This window comes from Triticum urartu, chromosome 6, assembly GCF_003073215.2.
Source record: "Triticum urartu cultivar G1812 chromosome 6, Tu2.1, whole genome shotgun sequence".
Lineage (NCBI taxonomy): Eukaryota > Viridiplantae > Streptophyta > Magnoliopsida > Poales > Poaceae > Triticum > Triticum urartu.
The window spans coordinates 397,896,677-397,917,804 of record NC_053027.1 but is presented as its reverse complement, the minus strand read 5'-3'; positions in this window follow the sequence as shown (position 1 = coordinate 397,917,804).

Genomic DNA, 21,128 nt, shown 5'->3' with positions numbered 1-21,128 from the left:
TAACCAGGAAATCAGGCCATAAGGCTGTAACAGGCAAAGCGCGCTAAGGGAACTTATGCTATATTACTGACGAAGTGTAAGAAGCATCTTCAAAGAAAATAGTACCTCCACCGAAATCTTTCTTCGGTTGCTCATTGTTACTATGAGACTTGTGCAATAGATTTTTTGTACTCATGCGTTCCATTGTGTGCCGACCATTATTGAAAACAATAACAGTGCTAGCTTTCGGCTTCACCTAGTCTGAGGTACTAACTCGGATGACCCAGTAGTAACAATCGAAGATGTGCTCCCTTTACCGCCTAGCCGAACAATCGGGAACGTAGGAGTAAGCACAGGAGCCAGGCAACCCAGCTTGCGAAACACTTAAGTCAACATGGTGCATATTGTGGCATAATACACGAACAAGGAACGAAGCCGTACAAGTATAATCATATGCAAGAGGAAAGGCTTCATAAAGGAAGCCCCCAAGTAAACGGGGTATTTGAATTTGCTTGCAAGAAACAAGGTTTTGACAAAGAAAGTTTTTCGCAAATAAATTTTTGTCAAAAAATCATAATGCTTGGTCAAACCGAACGAAATTTAAAACTAAAGGTTTTTAAGAATGGAAGCGACTTAGCTGGTTAATGTGCTCGGTGTCGATGCATGACCCGAGCTTACGGCGGGACAAGGTCCCAGCCCCCAAGCTGGTGCCGAGGTGGCGGAGCGAAGAGCTCGGCACTCCGAAGTGGCGACATAGCACGACCAATGCAGGCCGGCAGTGTGACGCCGAAGTCCCCGGTGTGGCTTAATGAAGTAATGACGAAGCCCTTGGTCCAGCCGAGGTGACGTGGTACGTCGGTACACCGAGGTGACAGCGCTGCCCGACCGGATCCTTCACCTGTGCACAGAAAATAGTGAAAGTCGGAGATAATAGGAATAATAATAAAAAATTGTTGCATAATTAGTAATTTACGCAAAATGAGTAATAAAAGAAATATGGCCCGTGTGCCGAACAATCAATGAGGTAGAGCTCTCTCAGCGATGCTGAAGTCCCCGAGGCAACCGAACATGTCGGTATGGCGATTCGACCAACAAGGTGATCACGCGAGCCGATTAGGACAACGACGTCGGCTTGCCAAAGTGACCGCGTGACGCAGTCGAAGTCGATCACCTATACACATAAAATAGTGCGGTCAAAAAAGGATAATTGCTTTTTGCAATAATAATTTATTGAAAGAGATGTGGCCTGGCACCGAAGTCATGTCGACGCAGGGCGTTGGCGTGATGCGGTGAAGGCGTGGCCAAGCCTGAATTCACACGCCGGTCTGAATTCCGGATGCGGCATTTGCCGAACTGTATACGGAAACTGACTGAACCACCACGCGATTGTTGTTAATGCGGCCACCATTTGATAGACTTGTGTATAGATGATGAAACAAACCAGAGTAATAATTCATTGGGAAAAATAAACCCAAGCAAGAAAAAAAATACTAGGATTAATAGCACCTGGTTTATCGATTGTAGCAATCTGAAGAAAGGTTACTCTCAAAATTGGGAAACGATCCGCACACCCATTGCCTGATGGGCGATAAAGCGACGGCATGGCGATGCTGGCAAAGGTGGGCTCGCCGAGGCAAAGCCTCCGGTCCATCTAACGTGACGAAGCTGGTTGGCTGGTGACGCCGAAGTCACGAGAGTATGTTGATGGAGAAATAGCAAAGTCCCCGGTCTAGCCGAGATGACGGAGCGGGTCAGTAAGGAGAGGTTGTAGCTGCCATGTCAGCCAAGGTGTTGAAGCAGTTCGGCGTGATGGACATCGGCTTGAAAAAGCAACAGTGCGGCCGTGCCGACGCTGGTCATAACTTGTGACGCGGTCAATGCCGGATTGATGAAGTGACCGAGCGGCGATGTCGGTGCGCCTGACCCGTGCAATCCGTGGGGTGATGGTGTTGGTGATGATTTATCCTTCGCGACACCGAACTCTTGTTCGGCTTGCCGAGCTGATGATCCGATAAATTTAGGCTCGGCTCGATGAAGCGATGATCTGTCTAGCGCAGGTCGGCAAACGTGGAGTAATGTTACCGGACTGGTGTGACACCAGTGCGATCGTGAAGAGTGCCTCAAATAAGGCTTAAAATTTTATGGGCACGTGTTAAAAACAACGCACAATACCATAGAAGAAAATTCCTTTAAAAAGGTTGTCCAATATCACGTTCATAAAGAAACATGAATTCTAGTCGGATCGCGCAGAAAATAGGTCTGAAAAGTGATGCACTAATTGGAAGGTTCCTGGAGTTTGGATGGTCGGATCGAGCTGAAATTTTGAGGGGTGGTAGATATAGGAATTTTGCTGCCGATCAACGGTTGGATTTTTGAAAGGACGTTTGAGCTAGGTGCTGGAGACCACGCCCTAACTCATCCAGATTCTCATCCAGATTTGACAGGGTTCCAATATATCATAGATTGCCCGAGATTCCTCCATCGGAACTCGATGAAATTTTGCATGGTTGTTGTAGACTCAATTCCGCACAATTCTACCAAAGGAATCGTTAAAGCGATGCTCGAGCAGGTGGTGGCAGCGGATACAAGTTCGTTGTTTGAAAAAACAGCACGGTCGCCTGAGGGCAATGTTGACGTTGAGCCCCTGAGCTCCATGGATGATTCCTCCATGATCTTGATAGAGATCGGATTAGATGTTGATGAAGGCCCTCGTACGAACATGACGATCAAAGATGGATCGAGGTCCTCGGTCGAGCCAAGGTGACCAGTCGAGCCGACGACAAAGATGCCGGCATCGCAGTCGATCTGCGAGCGAGCCATTGATCCTTTGCCGAACACACAGCAAAACCCTCAATGAAAACACCATTGTTGGTGTCAGAACCAGCAGATCTCAGGTAGGGGGTCCCAAGTTGTGTATCATGGATCGATGGGTAACAGGAGACAGGGGACACGATGTTTACCCAGGTTCGGGCCCTCTTGATGGAGGTAAAACCCTACGTCCTGCTCTTGTTTATATTGATGGTGTATCAAGTACAGAGTTGATCTACCTCGAGATCATTTGTTGTGGTCTAAAACCTAAGGGTATGATGATTAATATCATAATCATCTATTGACTAGCCTGGCCTCGGCTTATATAACATACCAAAGGCCTCGGATAACAAGAGTCCTAGTCGAATACGTCAGTGGAGAGGAGTCCTTGTCTTGATCACCAAGTCTTGTGGAATCTTCCTCGTATATGACTTTGGTCGTCCGAACTGGCCCATGAGTAAACAGCCATGGGGGTCCTCGACCCAATCCAACTAATCGGGAGACGGTGTGGTGGGTACGCCCTAGTCTAGGACACCGTCAACGAGGGAGACGGCGGCGGCGGCGGCTGTGAGCGGTGAGACGAATCCGGGGTCGGTGACTGACGGTGTCCTGGACTAGGGGGTACTCACCACGTCGTCTCCCGACCAGCTAGATCGGGTCGAGGACCCCCATGGCGGTTCACTATTGGGCCAGTTCGGACAGCCCATGCCGCATAGAAGGAGGATTCCACAAGACTTGGCGCCCAAGACAAGGACTCCTCTAAACCCTAGGCCTACGGTGCATATATAAACCGAGGCCAGGCTAGTCAATAGACAATCTCATATTCATTACTATAATCTCGTGGTAGATACATGTACCCTGTACTACACCCATATGAATACAATCAAAAGCAGCATGTAGAGTATTATCTCTTCAAGAGAGCCCGAAGCTGGGTAAAATCCCGGGTCCATGTTACCAACGTTCCAAGACGCCTAGCTTAGGACCCCTACTACGAGATACGCCGGATATAGGACCGACATTGGTGCTTTCATTGAGAGCCTGCTAGGTGGCCATCGTGGTTCGATGGGAGTCAAAATCAACCGGCAGGTGATGTTTTTCCGGTCCGATCTATTTCATGTATATTATCTTATTTGCAAATTACTGCTCCCGGCTCGCAACTATGTTCGCGGAACTATTAATTAGGTCAAAAAAATTTGGGCAGCTGTTCTTCATGAGGTATCGGATGGTCGAGTTCGGAAACAATATGGCCTCTCAATCAATTTGAGTGGATGCAAACGCGGGCAGAAATCTATGTACTGTCAAAGCGCACACAGACGCCGGCGGAGATCTATGTACAGTCAGAATCCCAGGAACAGCCATGGACTGGGGCAGCGCCATGCCCAAGACCAATCTGGCTAGCTGCTGCAAATCAGTTGCAGAGTTCGAAGGGGTCATGCGACCTGTTGCTTTTCACGTCTGCCGCTGGTGGATAAAGCACGCAGAGGGGCGTCATGGAAGCTCTTTTCCTCTTTCCTTTGTTTAATCTATAGTATTTTTGCTGCCCCTCATGGACCTCCACTTTTAATTGAACATGCATAAGCCAAGCACTAATGTACTAGCATTACTTGGGTTGTGTTTTGCCTCACGAGACGATCAAAGTGCTATCTCATGGCTTTCAAGGAACTTGTCAGGGGTGGTGTTGTGAGTGGAGTTTTTGTCCACTGGTTCTAAAGGCGATCCGACATGCTGCAACATATAATTGACCTCGACTGCGTCCACCTTAGCGAGCCACCGTCGTCATCCCACTTGCGCCAACCAAGTTTTGGCATCGCTTCATCATGCGTTCCTATGCCAGCATCTTCGCGTTGTCACTCCATCGGGCCAACCCCGATGCTCAGGCCAATTTTTTTAAAACTTTACTTATGTTAATTAAGGAAAAGATTTTATATGTATAAATTATTACCCTTATCACTATTATTATTGGCTTGCACTATTTTATGTGTGTAGGTAATCAACTTCGACTACGCCACAACATGCATGTGAGAGCGGAGATAGTTCGGCTCAGCCGGGGAGATGACGCAGTACCGTACACAACATGCATGTGAGGCCGATGATAGTTCGGCTCAGCTCGGTCACAGGGAGATTTGATCTTTCTTTTTCCCTATTATTTAATTAAGTTTGGAGGCCGTCTACACTTTTCATTAATGGTCTCTCTTTCATGTGCTTCCCTGATGCAACTAGCACTACTAGTTGTTGCATGTGCATCAAGATCAGATTGATGCAACAAGCTATATTGCACGGCCGACAGCCACCGCACAATGAGTTCGGATGATGCCAGGCCGATGTTTTAACCCCACGCATGCCAACCTGCATCAACATATTCGCGCTGCCACTTCGTTGAGACGACGTCGGCGCCCAGGACAAACTTACCTGATTATTCGCCTTGCATATACTAATTATGCATTATATTTTTTTCAATTATTGTTGTTTCTTGCTTGCACTAATCAGTTTGTGCAGGAAGTCGATTTTGACTGTGATATATGGTCACCTCAGCGTGCCGACGTTGTCATCCACTTTCATCGACCGAATTGTGTCGTCACTTGGGTGCACTATTCATGCCAACATTAAGGCGGTGCTTGATACGCTGACCTGCTTCGTCACATTAGCGGGGCATGGGGCTCCACCTCACCACATCAACAACGTTGCGTTGCCACATTGGAGCGCCGAGCTCTTTGCCGGACCACCTTAGGGCCAGCTCAGGGGCTTGGACCTGGTCCGGCCGCAGGCTCGACCGCGTCATCTACACCGAGCACATTAACCAGCTAAGTTGCTTTCATGCTCACACCTTTTAAATTTCTGTTCAGTTTGACCAAGCATTATACTTTTCTGGCAAAAAGTTGTTTGTGCAAAACTTCCTTGTCAAAACTTTGTTTGTAACACACAAATTCAAATACCCCATTTCCCATGGGGCTTCCTTTATGAAGACTTTCCTCTTGCATATGATTATACTTGTATGGCTTCGTTCCTTGTTCGTGTATTACGCCACAATATGCACCATGTTGACTTAAGTGTTCCGCAAGCTGGGTTGCCTTGCTCCTGTGTTTACCCCTACGTTCCCGATTGTTCGGCTAGGGAGTAAAGGGAGCACCTTTGTGATTGGCACGATCGGGTCATCCGAGCTCGGACCTCAGACTGGGTGAAGCCGAAAGCTAGCGCTCTTATTGTTTTCAATCATGGTCGGCACACAACGGAACTCATGAGTACAAAAAATCTATTGCACAAGTCTCAGTAATCATGGTGGGGGTACTATTTTCTTCGAAGATGCTTCTTACACTTCGTCAGTAATATATCATAAGTTCCCTAAGAGCACTTTGTTTGTTGCAGCCTTATGGCCTGATTGCCTGGTTATCGGAAACTCCGTCGATATTCTCGACAGGTGGAGTACATAACACTTTTCGGCCCTTGACCGAAGAGGCAGAAGCCGACGGTCGATTAAGACGCGTTTAAAGTTTGGGTGAACACATATATGATATTAGTACTTCGGTACATACAATCATTATACATAAAATTCTTTTACCCAAGTCACTTGGGGGCTCTTAAATTAGTATGAGCTGTTTTATAATAAGTGTTCTTCTTCTTAGTCATTGGAAAGTCTTGTTCTATCGCTCCTTTTTTTCGATGCGAGTGCGTGGTCAATAGCGAAGGAGCCTAATTTCTTTATCAACGCCGCTAGAGTTTAGTTTGCTAAACTGGCCTAACGAGAAGTACTCTACCTTCGGGATAGGATGTTGAAGCCGTAGGCTGACACGCTTGAAGTCTTGAGATAGGATGTGTCATGTTAAAGCACGACAGAAGCACCTTTTTTAAGAACAATTTTCGATCTGGCACCGAACACTTGATCTAGTTCGGGCGTCCAGTTTTTACTGAAGGTTTTTTGGTTTTCCAAGCCTGTGGCACTTTTAAACTATTTGTGTGTTTCCAGCATAAGTCTCCTAGTGCAACACCGTACACCTTTAGAGATTCGGCAAAAACATTCTCGGATATTGCTACATATGCATCAGTTTCGAATTGTGTCTTCGGTCAATAGTTGGGTTGCCCAGCTCCTCTGCTTGCCTCCTATGTTCCGCTTTGTTCAGCTAGGTGCGCAAAGGGAGAACCATTGCGATTGTGCTTCCAGCTCGAATGGTTAAGCACCTCAGTGGAGAAAGCCGAAAATTGACTGGCACAATAAGCGTAAACTGGTCAGCGATCTGCTGACTATAAGATCGACAGAGGTCACCCTTTGTTAAATAATGGGCCGTTCATAACATTAGCCGAAGTGTTTATGGCTTGACCTCGACTGTCGCTGAACACTAACTAGGGCTAGTAGCCGGCCTCCCAACTTTAAGCTCCTATGACTAAGTGAAAATTATAAAGCCCGCATATCTGGTTGCCTCGTTTACGCTAACACAACCGCCTTCGGACACCGAAACATTGGCTAAGGGTTGTCTGACACCCTGCGTTGTATCTACAAAGGGGTAGAAGCCGATGATGGGACACTTTCAACTAATAAACGGTCGCAACGGAGTCAAAATAAACATATCATCGTCATTTGTATTTAATATACAAGGGCTACCTTCCGTAATCATCGTTATAAAGCCATAAATATGCATCAATTTGACTTAAGATTTTGGCCAAGCTGGGTTGCTTCGCTCCTGTGCTTACCCCTATGTTCCCGATTGTTCGGCTAGGCGGTATAGGGAGCACCTCTGTGATTGTTACTACCGGTTCATCCGAGTTAGTACCTCAGACTGGGTGAAGCCGAAAGCTACTGATCTTGAAGGATATAATTGGTCAGCAATGGCGGAAGTGAAATTTTTGGTTCATTTAGACCATAGAGTTCTGAAACTTTCTTCGAACTAAATCCTCAATATTTTCCTCCCACATTGAATAGAGCTGAGGTTTCATGATCATGCTTAGCATGACAACACAAAGAAAGGAACCGATAGTGGGACAATTTTCTTTGGAAGATTTTTCTTAGGTTAAAAAGTAATATAACATATCTCTCCGTGTACCTTTGTTTATAAAACTGTATGCACGGATTGCCTTGTTTGTCATAATTTTTTCCCTAATAAAGGCTTTATAAAGTGGGACAAACACTCCCCGGCTACTGGCCAAGGAGGTTGAAGATGATGGTCGGTCAACAAAGTTTTGTACAGTGCGGATCCGAGCATTAATGATGTAGAGTACATGGATAAATATAATCATTACACATAATTTGTGATTTTACTCCCGATATCAATCCTTAATTCGGCCACCCGTGCCCACATTAAGGCTCGAGGGCTACTGGGCATCAGGCTTATCATTTGCTAATATCAAAGGGGCACATCGATCCCCTAATCTGGTGTTGTCACTCGACCAGTGTCTCGGGAACAATCAGCCCATGACCGAGGTGTTGAACCACCTCGAAAGGATTTCGGGATATAGCTCAGATGCAAGTGGCTGGCTCCATAGTGGGCATTTCCGGCATTCAGCTCGGCTAAACTCCAAATTTTTTGAACCAAGGTGATCTATGACACCTCGGTTATAGTTCGGCGTTGGAGCTTGGATACAGTCCGACGTTGGAGCTCGGATACAGTCAGGCGCTGGAGCTCGGATGCAGTCTAGCATTGGAGCTCGGCAATAACAAGACTCCTCAGATACAGTCTGGCGTTGGAGCTTGGATACATTTCGGCGTTGGAGCTCGGAAGCGGTCCGACGTTGGTGCTCGGCTGCAAAAGATACCTCATATGCAGTCCGGCGTTGGAGCTCGGATGCAAGAGGACACTGCCGCATGGGAACAACTTCAAACCCGAGGTGTGTTGTAAAAAATAACAAGGTATTGATAAAGGCTGAGTACTTAAAGGGGCTCCTCGGATACCCGACGTGTAAACTCTTCGGATTCACTTCAGCGATCCTCAAGATCGAAGATGGGAAGATTTGTTGAACTAGTTTTCAAGACCGGCGACCGAAGATGAAGAACAGTTCGGAAGAATCGAGGAGCGTCCCCAACTTGAAGACCGGTTCAGGGGGCTACTGACGGTGTCCTAGACTAGGGGGTACTCACCACGTCATCTCCCGACCAGCTGGATCGGGCCGAGGACCCCCATGGCGGTTCACTATTGGGCCAGTTCGGACATCCCATGCCGCATACAAGGAGGATTCCACAAGACTTGGCGCCCAAGACAAGGACTCCCCTAAACCCTAGGCCTACGGTGCATATATAAACCGAGGCCAGGCTAGTCAATAGAAAATCTCTTATTCATTACTATAATCTCGTGGTAGATACATGTACCCTGTACTACACCCATATGAATACAATCAAAAGCAACATGTAGGGTATTATCTCTTCAGGAGAGCCCGAAGCTGGGTAAAATCCCGTGTCCACGTTACCATCGCTCCAAGACGCCTAGCTTAGGACCCCTACCACGAGATATGCCGGATATAGAAGCAACAGCGGCGATGGCTGAGTAGTCGGGGAGGTGCGGCTCGGCGAGGTGGATCCGAAGGTGGCGGTGGCGGCATCGGGCGACGGCGGCGGTGGAGCGTGGGGCGATGTGGCGGATCTCGTCAGAGTTGGGAACTTCGGCGAGTTCGTGTGGTGGCTGCGAGGGGCTGGGTTGGGAGAGAGAGGGGCCGAGGGTGCAGCTTCATAGGAGAGAGGGGGAGGCGTGGCTCGAAGGAGGGGTCGGGTCGGCGTCGGGGTCCGGAGACGGCACGGCGGTGTCCGGCGTACTCGGGCAGGACTCCCGCTCGGGGGAAGGAGACGGGCGGCGCGCTGGGCTGGGCCGCAGCCTGGCTGGCTAGCTGGGTCGGCCCAGTTCGGCGGAAAAGAAGGTTTTTTTAAACATAGACAAAGAAAGAAAAAAATAAAAACAAATGAAATAAAAAATATTATATAGGCATATAATACATCAAAATTTTCAGAAAAGATTTTCTAAAGGATGAACATTTTTCTAAAGTCAAATAAAATTCACACAAATTTAAATAAAGTAAAGAGTGCTACTGTTGCAATAAATTCCAATAAAAATCATTTTAAAATTACCAAAATGCTTTCCAGTTTATTTCTCTCAAATTTTATATTGTAGGGAATCATTTTACCCCAATTTCCATATATTTTATTTTTGGAGAAAAATAATTTGAATAAAACCAAATAACTCCAAATTGAAAATAATTTTCAGAAGGACTTTAAATTTGATTCTTTTGAACTCCCAACTCATATTTCATATAATTTGAAGAATCATTTTATCTTCTCTCATGAAAATCATTGAGTTGCGTAAAGTTTCTGAATTTGAAATATTTTCAAATGAAATCCAAATATTTTCAACAACCCTTTTCATTTAAATAAATGGAAGAAGTCATGTCATCTTCTCTCTAGGGTTTTGTATTTGAAAAGAATTTGAATTCATGGAGATCAGAAAGCGAAGATGAAAGGTTGGGAAAGTCCTTTTATTCCCACTCATTTAACTTTCAAAATTTTCAAATTTCACTCAAGCAACCACACCACAATCAAACAAACAATCAAAACTATTTATTTATTATAACATTCCAAAATTTAGAATTTTGGGATGTTACAAACCTACCACCCTTAAATGAATCCCGTCCTCGAGATTCAAAGAGGCTAGGAAGAAATAGATTAGGCTCGGGGGTCTTCTCCAAATCCATCGATCGTCATAGGGGGTATGGGGTGCTACCACCCTTAGAAGCATGGTTACGGTTCCATCAAAACTCTTATACTCCAACCTTATGTTGGCAGTGTCAATCTTCTTAGATTCTTGGGAAAATTCCTAATCTGGCTCTTCCGGTAATGGCATAACCTTTTCCTCAATACTTCTGCCCTTTTCATTTGGTAAGGTTATTCCGAGACTATGTCTTCTTAGCTGACAGGTCTGGCGCCAATACTAAACAACTATTGATATCTCATGGTGGTCAACCATTTATGGTTTCTCCTACAAGAAATGGGCCTGGGCTTCAATTCTCACCGTATATCCTACGATTGGCAACAACTGCCTTGTACAAGGGGAAAATGTCCTACCATTCTAAGGTTTAAACAAGGTTTTGATCGTCGTCACTCTACTATAGGCGAGTCACTCAGATTTACCATCCCATATAACAAGGAGAATAATAAGAGTAAGTCGGTATGGTGATCAATCCATCCCAGACCCAAATCATTACCTTGTATATGGTTTAGCAAATCTCGCATTCTAATACTCGGTCATCCTCACAAGCATTGCAGAACTTCTCTTGTTGATGAACTAAGTTCGGAAAAATCCATTGATTCTGCAAGCCAAACATCTATCGTTTCTTCACAACTCTTAGGTTTTTCGTAAACTCCTATAAGATCGTAAGGCATATCCTCTTCCAGGGTTTTTCCTTCAGCAAGAGTGTGCTTGCTTCTTGGCAGGTCATGGGGCCTGTGAGTTATGGTCCATCTCATCACTTGTAGACCTTGAACTCATCATCGGGGCAACTGCTCGTTATTCCAAATTCCAGCTTCGTAGCATTCTTAAATCCAATTGTGCTGTCTCTCTTCCTTCTATTGGCACCAAACTAAGACGTGATTACTCCGACTTCATCATGGAGTTACAATTGCTCCATATTACCAACATTATACCTCCTTTATATCCAATAGTACTTCCTCCCTTCATACTCTTGGGGTATCCCACATATCGAGGTAAAACTCATACTTATCTTGTCTGAAGTCCACTTCGTGGAATATCATTATCCTTTTCCAGGGGTCAAATCTCCTCACAGGGTACTACCACCCTTGAAATGCACATATTCTTCCATATACCATATTTCTCATATCCTCGAAAGTGGTCAATATCTTTCTTCATAGAGTATCAACTCATAAAATCAAAATCCGTACCAACGATGCTAACTTTATTGATTCTCAAATCATTTCAATCTCCTGCATTTCCATTGCAGGCCTCAACTCAACACCTCAATATAAAATAAATGTTGCCACTACTACTACTACTATATTTCTCACAGACACAACTAATTATCACAAGTCTCCTTCTCCTTGGGATAATCTCTGGCAAGGTGCCCTGCTTCATTACAACGAAAACATATTACTTCCGACAAGTCTCGTGGTTTCCTTATGACTACATAGCCTCCTTGGTTCCTTGGCTTCCTTTTTGGGCAACTGCTGAAGTAGTGCCCTGACTCCTTGCACCTGAAATAGGTGATATGAATCAAGTCCTTCCTGGTATCCAATGTACTTCTCTTCCTGGACTTTTCCGTTCCAATCAAGGCTTCTATTTCCTATGGGTCATACTCTACTTCCTCTGTCGGGAAATCTACTAGATCCCCATTCAGACAATCCTGGGAGATGTGTCCTTCTTCTCCACATGAATAGCATGACTTGGTGCAGGGTTTAATTGGTTCTACTTCATGTGTGTACTCCACCTCTTCCTTCATCACAGGTTCTTCTAAAATTTCCATGAGGGCTCCTTTCATTACTTCCTTCTTCTGCCGGATGGTTCTTTGTACCATGGGGTAAATGTGACACTAAGCAAGGTAGTGGGTAATTCCTTCACACAAGAAACAAGTGATCTGCCTAGTTGGGCATTCTTCAGCTGGGTGACTTTCTTCACAATGACGACAGTCACCCTTGTGTTCTTTATGGGTGTGTCCTATTTCACCACAGAGCTTGCATGCCCAAGGTTTCTTCATATTACTTCCATAAGGCTTCAACTTCTGGGACACAAGCCGAGACTTTGGCAAAAGTTAACTTAAATTCTTTCCAAGTGGTTAATCCTTGCCATCCATTGATGGTTTGGTACATCCTCCAACAAGTAGCAGCACCTCTTTCAAAGCACTGAAGAGCATGATGGGTCATATCCTTTCCGACTATAGGGTTATTCTCCATATGACCTTCCATGTTCTGAATCCATCGGTCCGTCTTAAATTGAGTCAACGGTCTCGGAAATGTGAGTTCATCTCCATTCATCCTCTATTGGGTCCATGGGTTTGGGGTGAGATAAGAGAGATAGAGAGGGATACACATAATACAAACAATAGTTTTGAAAAGACAGATTTTATTTTGTGGCTGTCAGAAAAACATCAAACAAAATGATAGCTCACAATCATCGCATCTAACATAGGTATATAACAGGGGTTTGGTCTTCTAAAGGTTAATAAATCTTTAAAGTTGCCAGACTCTTCAAGTCTTGTCCATGTCTCCGTTGGCTTCTTCCGATCGTGGTTGACCTTCTTCTCAAGTTATTTTGTTAGGCCATCTCTGTTGACGCGAAGTCTCTCATGACGTCCTTTAATATTTCTAGAGTTGCGATCCAAACTTCTCGGTTTCAACAACCTTGACATGAACCATGATCCTACTGTCCTTCAGTTCCCAATGAATCTCCGGTATCTCGAAGTTTTGCTCCTCCAGCTTGGCTACTTTCAGCTTCTGGGTCCTGAGTTCTTCACGTAATACTTCCTTGTCAAATACGGCTTCCTAAAGGTCCATCTTAAACTCCTTGATGTAATACTCCAGATCCTAGCGATACACCAGCTAAGGTTAAAACTGCATCCTTTGCTGATAGGTGCTCCATCATCCTTCTACCATCCAATCCTTCCAAAAAATACATGCTTAACTCAGCACGGTGGCAATAGCACAAGCGGGTGATAACACCATGGTTAGCTGTGTCTATGCCCATGTCATTTCCATGAGCTATCATTCCATAGTTGATATCTCCTGCCTAAGGGTTTTCTTGACAAAACTTTGAGTTCTAATGCTCCATGTTCCGGTCTTTCTCCGATACACCTTGATCTCGGGTATTGACAGCTTCCATAGTCTGCCAAGTTCCATAAGGGTAGCCTTCCTAGGTCATACAAATCTGGGAATTCTTCGGAGCCTTCAAATTCTCCTAGTCTTTGGAGTCTTAAACCATTGCAGTTTCCATTATTATAATTCACGGTAAAATCCTCTTCATTCCGAAGTGGTCTTAGTTGTTCGATATCTTGTACTTCTTGGAGTGGACTCATCAGTCGAATCTTCGAGTGGTCAAAAGGGAAAAGCGGTATGGTCTCACTAAAATGGAATATTTGAATAAGCTTAGAAGAGAAGAGAGGTAAAAGATCTTTTTGAAAATGAAGTTGTAGAGAAAATCTTTCCTATGGGCTTGCCAATTTCTAGGGGTCACGTCCTACAGCCAACATGTGCTCTGATACCATCTTGTAGCGACCCAACCTCAGACGGTCAAGTCTCTGTGCTTAAGTGTTATCTCTGGATCGGTATGCTGACACACACCGTACTCGAGGATTTATAATAGAGGTAAATCACATGTATAAATAACGTAAATACTATTACCTCAATCCAAATAGCGGAAGTAACAACAAGGTTGTGGATTCCCATCAACACCAATGGCAAAGTTGAGTGTAGAAATCGTAACCCTAATGTATCACTTACTCGTCGTAAGAATCCTGCAACATGAGACGTTGCAGCCATGTAGGTCAGTACATTGAATGTACTGGCAAATTCATACCAAGGGATAATGATGAATAATAGCTATCACTGCATGCATATATGGCTGGTGGAAAGCTCTAGGTTTATTTTTGCATAAAGCCAATTTTTCCCTACTGCAAAGGAATATTCTTTATTTAACTACAAAGTTTGTTGAAAACATTGAGAATGGTAAATCCCCATCTCAATCCCAATTAAAATTTAACAACCCGAGAAAATTAATTATAGAGTGATGAGATCAACATGATAATCCAAGAACCAGATACTCAAGATGTCCATAACCAGGGACACAGCTAATCATGATTAGTTTGTACACTCTACAAAGGTTTGCGCACTTTTCCCCACAAGATTCGATCTCCTCCGTTGGATTTCTCGCACTACAGGGTGTTTGAGAAACGGATGACCGAGACACAGTCTTTCAGAAACATTAACTCTTTACTCTAGGTGGACAGTTACACCTACTTTCCCCTACATTTGCTAGCCCACCACTGAAATAGGCATGCAACATACTCAACTATGCTAGAGCCCATAATAGCTTGTGGCTGCACACGGAAGTTTCTAGCATGAATAATCTTATGATCCCTTTGAGAATGGGTGGCGAACCAAAAAGGACAGCACTGGTATATCCCTAGGTGCCCGCAACCAATCCACCCAGATGTGTATTTAAGTAGCCACCTTAAGTTAACCATAAATTAACAATCTCACATCTGTCATGGATACACTCAAACCCAATCCACGCCTACGAGCATAGCATGGCAATATAAGCATAACGTAGAAGTAACACCGAAGGGTTTGATAATAAAAAGGGCAATAGGTTCTACCTCATCAACTACTTCCCAATACCCACATGTTAAAAGATCCTACTCATGCAATGTTTGAGGGTTGTAACTAATGCATAAAAACTGGGTATGAAAAGAGTATGATCAATGTGTTACTTTCCTTGTACTGATGATAAAGATGATTCGCACTCATAACTCCTGATAGTTCTACTCGTCACACTCCGGTCAATCTACCGTAAGCAAGCAATAGTAACCACACATAAGCAATCATGCAAAAGAATCGAAGAAAAGATCTCAAAAAACTTCGAAAACAATCAAATAACTCTTACAACAGAAAAAAAATCTAATAGTACCAAAATTGGGTGAATTTGGCCTTATCAGAAAGTTTAGGTCAGGAGCTTCAATTAGCAAAAAGAATCAACTCAAACGGAGTTATAAAACTCAAGTTATGAACAAAACAAGTTTGAATTCAAATCTATTTGAAATAAAATTTTAAACTTTCAAAAATATGTTTAAGTTGTTTTACTGGAAAGAGGGGATCATAACGAAGAAGTGGGCGTTGGTTTTGTTGGATTTGGATAAACAAGTAGAAAGTTGCGAGGTTTTGAAGATCAGGGGCTAAACTATAAAAGTAAAACTATGGATAGGTCCCTGACAGAAAACTAAAACAGAAAAAGAAAAAAACTAAATAACGAACGTTCGCTACCGAATGCTAACAAACGAACTCGTTCATTACAGAGGCTAAACCGATGAATGTTCACTATTTAACGAATATCGTTTAAAAAAACGAAACACGATCTAATCGTAACCGTAGGATCAAGATCGGACGGTCGGGGTGCTCCGGGGCGTACCACGGCGGTGGAAGTCGCCGGTGATGAGGGAAACGGTGGCGGCGGCTGTGAGCGGTGAGGCGAATCCGGGGTCGGCGACGGCGGCTGAGTAGTCGGGGAGGTGCGGCTCGGGGAGGTGGATCTAAAGGTGGTGGTGTTGGGGAACGTAGTAATTTCAAAATTTTCCTACGCACACGCAAGATCATGGTGATGCATAGGAACGAGGGGAGAGTATGATCTACATACCCTTGTAGATCGCAATGGAAGCGTTGACACAACGTAGAGGAAGTAGTCGTACGTATTCTTCCCGATCCGACCGATCCAAGCACCGTTACTCCGGCACCTCCGAGTTCTTAGCACACGTACAGCTCGATGACGATCCCCGGGCTCCGATCCAGCAAAGCGTCAGGGAAGAGTTCCGTCAGCACGATGACGTGGTGACGATCTTGATGTTCTACCGACGCAGGGCTTCGCCTAAGCACTACAACGATATGATCGAGGTGGAATATGGTGGCAGGGGGCACCACACATGGCTGAGGAACGATCTCAATGATCAACTTGTGTGTCTAGAGGTGCCCCCTGCCTCCGTATATAAAGGAGCCAAGGGGGAGGGGTGCGGCCAGCCCTATGGAGGCGCAGGAGGAGTCCTACTCCTACCGGGAGTAGGACTCCCCCCCCAATCCTATTCCAAATAGGACTCCCAAGGGGGAAAGAGAGAGAGAGGTGGCCGGCCACCTCTCCTAGTCCTAATAGGACTAGGGGAGGGGGGGAGGCGCGCAGCCCACTATAGGCAGCCACTTTCACCTCTCCACTAAAGCCCAATAAGGCCCATATGACTCCCGGGGGGTTCCGGTAACCTCCCGGTAATCCGGTAAAATCCTGATTTCACCCGGAACACTTCCGATGTCCAAATATAGGCTTCCAATATATCAATCTTTATGTCTCGACCATTTCGAGACTCCTCGTCATGTCCGTGATCACATCCGGGACTCCGAACAACCTTCGGTACATCAAAAATGCATAAACTCATAATAACTGTCATCGTAACGTTAAGCGTGCGGACCCTACGGTTCCAGAACAATGTAGACATGACCGAGACACGTCTCCAGTCAATAACCAATAGCGGTACCTGGATGCCCATATTGGCTCCTACATATTCTACGAAGATCTTTACCGGTCAGACCGCATAACAACATACGTTGTTCCCTTTGTCATCGGTATGTTACTTACCCGAGATTCGATCGTCGGTATCCAATACCTAGTTCAATCTCGTTACCAGCAAGTCTCTTTACTCGTTCCGTAATACATCATCTCACAACTACCATACTAGTTGTAATGCTTGCAAGGCTTATGTGATGTGCATTACCGAGAGGGCCCAGAGATACCTCTCCGACAATCGGAGTGACAAAACCTAATCTCGAAATACGCCAACTCAACATGTACCATTGGAGACACCTGTAGTACTCCTTTATAATCACCCAGTTACGTTGTGACGTTTGGTAGTACCCAAAGTGTTCCTCCGGTAAACGGGAGTTGCATAATCTCATAGTTATAGGAACATGTATAAGTCATGAAGAAAGCAATAGCAACATACTAAACGATCGGGTGCTAAGCTAATGGAATGGGTCATGTCAATCAGATCATTCAACTAATGATGTGACCTCGTTAATCAAATAACAACTCATTGTTCATGGTTAGGAAACATAACCATCTTTGATTAACGAGCTAGTCAAGTAGAGGCATACTAGTGACACTTTGTTTGTCTATGTATTCACACATGTATTATGTTTCCGGTTAATACAATTCTAGCATGAATAATAAACATTTATCATGATTATAAGGAAATAAATAATAACTTTATTATTGCCTCTAGGGCATATTTCCTTCAGTCTCCCACTTGCACTAGAGTCAATAATCTAGATTACACTGTAATGATTCTAACACCAATGGAGCCTTGGTGCTGATCATGTTTTGCTCATGGAAGAGGCTTAGTCAACGGGTCTGCAACATTCAGATCCGTATGTATCTTGCAAATCTCTATGTCTCCCACCTGGACTAGATCCCGGATGGAGTTGAAGCGTCTCTTGATGTGCTTGGTCCTTTTGTGAAATCTAGATTCCTTTGCCAAGGCAATTGCACCAGTATTGTCACAAAAGATTTTCATTGGACCCGATGCACTAGGTATGACACCTAGATCGGATATGAACTCCTTCATCCAGACTCCTTCGTTCGCTGCTTCCGAAGCAGCTATGTACTCCGCTTCACATGTAGATCCCGCTACGACGCTTTGTTTAGAACTGCACCAACTGACAGCTCCACCGTTTAATGTAAACACGTATCCGGTTTGCGATTTAGAATCGTCCGGATCAGTGTCAAAGCTTGCATCAACGTAACCTTTTACGGTGAGCTCTTTGTCGCTTCCATATACGAGAAACATATCCTTAGTCCTTTTCAGGTATTTCAGGATGTTCTTGACCGCTGTCCAGTGATCCATTCCTGGATTACTTTGGTACCTCCCTGCTAAACTTATAGCAAGGCACACATCAGGTCTGGTACACAGCATTGTATACATGATAGACCCTATGGCTGAAGCATAGGGAACATCTTTCATTTTCTCTCTATCTTCTGCAGTGGTCGGGCATTGAGTCTGACTCAACTTCACACCTTGTAACACAGGCAAGAACCCTTTCTTTGCTTGATCCATTTTGAACTTCTTCAAAATCTTGTCAAGGTATGTGCTTTGTGAAAGTCCAATTAAGCGTCTTGATCTATCTCTATAGATCTTTATGCCTAATATGTAAGCAGCTTCACCGAGGTCTTTCATTGAAAAACTCTTATTCAAGTATCCCTTTATGCTATCCAGAAATTCTATATCATTTCCAATGAATAATATGTCATCCACATATAATATCAGAAATGCTACAGAGCTCCCACTCACTTTCTTGTAAATACAGGCTTCTCCGAAAGTCTGTATAAAACCAAATGCTTTGATCACACTATCAAAGCGTTTATTCCAACTCCGAGAGGCTTGCACCAGTCCATAAATGGATCGCTGGAGCTTGCACACTTTGTTAGCTCCCTTTGGATCAACAAAACCTTCTGGTTGCATCATATACAACTCTTCTTCCAGAAATCCATTCAGGAATACAGTTTTGACATCCATCTGCCAAATTTCATAATCATAAAATGCGGCAATCGCTAACATGATTCAGACAGACTTAAGCATCGCTACAGGTGAGAAAGTCTCATCGTAGTCAACCCCTTGAACTTGTCGAAAACCTTTCGCGACAAGTCGAGCTTTGTAGACAGTAACATTACCGTCAGCGTCAGTCTTCTTCTTGAAGATCCATTTATTCTCAATTGCTTGCCGATCATCGGGCAAGTCAACCAAAGTCCATACTTTGTTCTCATACATGGATCCCATCTCAGATTTCATGGCTTCAAGCCACTTTGCGGAATCTGGGCTCACCATCGCTTCTTCATAGTTCGTAGGTTCATCATGATCTAGTAGCATGACTTCCTGAACAGGATTACCGTACCACTCTGGTGCGGATCTTACTCTGGTTGATCTACGAGGTTTAGTAGTATCTTGATCTGAAGTTTCATGATCATTATCATTAGCTTCCTCACTAACTGGTGTAGGTGTCACTGAAACAGTTTTCTGTGATGTACTACTTTCCAGTAAGGGAGTAGGTACAGTTACCTCGTCAAGTTCTACTTTCCTCCCACTCACTTCTTTCGAGAGAAACTCCTTCTCTAGAAAGGATCCATTCTTAGCAACGAATGTCTTGCCTTCGGATCTGTGATAGAAGGTGTACCCAACAGTCTCCTTTGGGTATCCTATGAAGACACATTTCTCCGATTTGGGTTCGAGCTTATCAGGTTGAAGCTTTTTCAAATAAGCATCGCAGCCCCAAACTTTAAGAAACGACAACTTTGGTTTCTTGCCAAACCATAGTTCATACGGCGTCGTCTCAACGGATTTTGACGGTGCCCTATTTAACGTGAATGCGGCCGTCTCTAAAGCATAACCCCAAAACAATAGCGGTAAATCTGTAAGAGACATCATAGATCGCACCATATCTAGTAAAGTACGATTACGACGTTCGGACACACCATTACGCTGTGGTGTTCCGGGTGGCGTGAGTTGCGAAACTATTCCACAGTTTTTCAAATGTACACCAAACTCGTAACTCAAATATTCTCCTCCACGATCAGATCGTAGAAACTTTATTTTCTTGTTACGATGATTTTCAACTTCACTCTGAAATTCTTTGAACTTTTCAAATGTTTCAGACTTATGTTTCATTAAGTAGATATACCCATATCTGTTTAAATCATCTGTGAAGGTGAGAAAATAACGATATCCGCCACGAGCCTCAATATTCATCGGACCACATACATTGGTATGTATGATTTCCAACAAATCTGTTGCTCTCTCCATAGTACCGGAGAACGGTGTTTTAGTCATCTTGCCCATGAGGCACGGTTCACAAGTACCAAGTGATTCATAATCAAGTGGTTCCAAAAGTCCATCAGTATGGAGTTTCTTCATGCGCTTTACACCGATATGACCTAAACGACAGTGCCACAAATAAGTTGCACTTTCATTATCAACTCTGCATCTTTTGGCTTCAACATTATGAATATGTGTATTACTACTATCGAGATTCAATAAGAATAGACCACTCTTCAAGGGTGCATGACCATAAAAGATATTACTCATATAAATAGAACACCATTATTCTCTGATTTAAATGAATAACCATCTCGCATTAAACAAGATCCAGATATAATGTTCATGCTCAACGCTGGCACCAAATAACAATTATTTAGGTCTAATATTAATCCCGAAGGTAGATGTAGAGGTAGCGTGCCGACCGCGATCACATCGACTTTGGAACCGTTTCCCACGCGCATCGTCACCTCGTCCTTTGCCAGTGCCCGCTTATTCCGTAGTCCCTGTTTCGAGTTGCAAATATTAGCAACAGAACCAGTATCAAATACCCAGGTGCTACTGCGAGCTCTAGTAAGGTACACATCAATAACATGTATATCACATATACCTTCGTTCACCTTGCCATCCTTCTTATCCGCCAAATACTTGGGGTAGCTCCGCTTCCAGTGACCAGTCTGATTGTAGTAGAAGCACTCAGTTTCAGGCTTAGGTCCAGACTTGGGTTTCTTCTCCTGAGCAGCAACTTGCTTGCCGTTCTTCTTGAAGTTCCCCTTCTTCTTCCCTTTGCCCTTTTTCTTGAAACTAGT